This window comes from Gastrolobium bilobum, unplaced genomic scaffold, assembly GCF_033153095.1.
Source record: "Gastrolobium bilobum isolate Gb01-03AN ecotype WA unplaced genomic scaffold, APGP_CSIRO_Gbil_v1 utg6281, whole genome shotgun sequence".
Lineage (NCBI taxonomy): Eukaryota > Viridiplantae > Streptophyta > Magnoliopsida > Fabales > Fabaceae > Gastrolobium > Gastrolobium bilobum.
The window spans coordinates 87,768-88,946 of NW_026896716.1; positions in this window are offsets into that span (position 1 = coordinate 87,768).

Here is a 1,179-nt window from a genome sequence, read left to right on the forward strand (position 1 = left end):
TCATAAGCACGAGAGGTGTTCGTCCACCACTCATGGGCGTCGCCCTCCAGCATGTAAGTCGAGAACATTAGCTTCTGTGGTCTGTACACTGCATGACCCAAAATATCTTGTCCAGCGACTCCAGCCATCTCGCCGCAGCAATAGGATCCAAAGACCCTCAAACACAGATGGCGATCTATCACATCACGATCCTCAGTAGGCTCTACAAGAGTCTCCCTCGTCTTAGCGACATGAGAAGCACTGCCAATGTGACTCATGCTCTCATCCTGAACACTAGGTGGAGGCGACGACGGTGGTGGCGGTGGTAACTGGCCTACAGCAGGACCAGCCCTCTTCTCCTCCAACATGACTCTCATCATCGTCATGTTCGCCATCCTGTTCGCCTCGAGGATATCCTCAGTGGTCCTCTGGTTCGCTTCACGAACCTCCTCTGCGGCTATCCGGTTCGCCTTGCGAACAACATCCATCATTGTCGCGTTGGCCAATCTAGTGGCCTCCTGATCGGCTAACCTAGTCGCCTGCATCTCAGCCAATACAGTCAGGATAGGATCGGATTGATCCTAAGAAGTCTCTCGTGTTCTCCCGGACCTTACCATGACTCTGCACAAGTTACACAGATTATGAGTTGATCAAGCCCACGCAATGTGATTACATATGCATTATCATAATAAAATTCGACGGAGTAAACACACAAGACAGACACAACCAAACATCCTAGCTATTGCAATACATACAGGCTTTTCCCTCGAACTATTGTAACACCCCGTATATATCCAGTAATGTTATCATACTATCGTATTAAGCTGCGCTTAATTAAGAAAATGCGGAATATCTTTTTCTTATCAATTATGAAGTCATTATCATTACCAACTTGCTTATTAACCAATTAATAAAACATCGCCTGTATGTAATTGCAATAAAACAGCTAACTGAAATACCTCATTAATTAAATCAACAATAATGTATGTCTCTAGTCATGGAACTACAACACGTAGACCAGACCAACTATCAGTTTATACAACTCAACTCAAAAGTACTAACAACATAGTGGCATGGACAACTCTCATGCTCACCCAAATAAGGCAACAAAGCCCAACATAAGTCTCAACGTCAACAACATAATATTAATAATGCGGAAAACATAAACAACATCCAACCCAGTCATGCTAGCAAATAAGC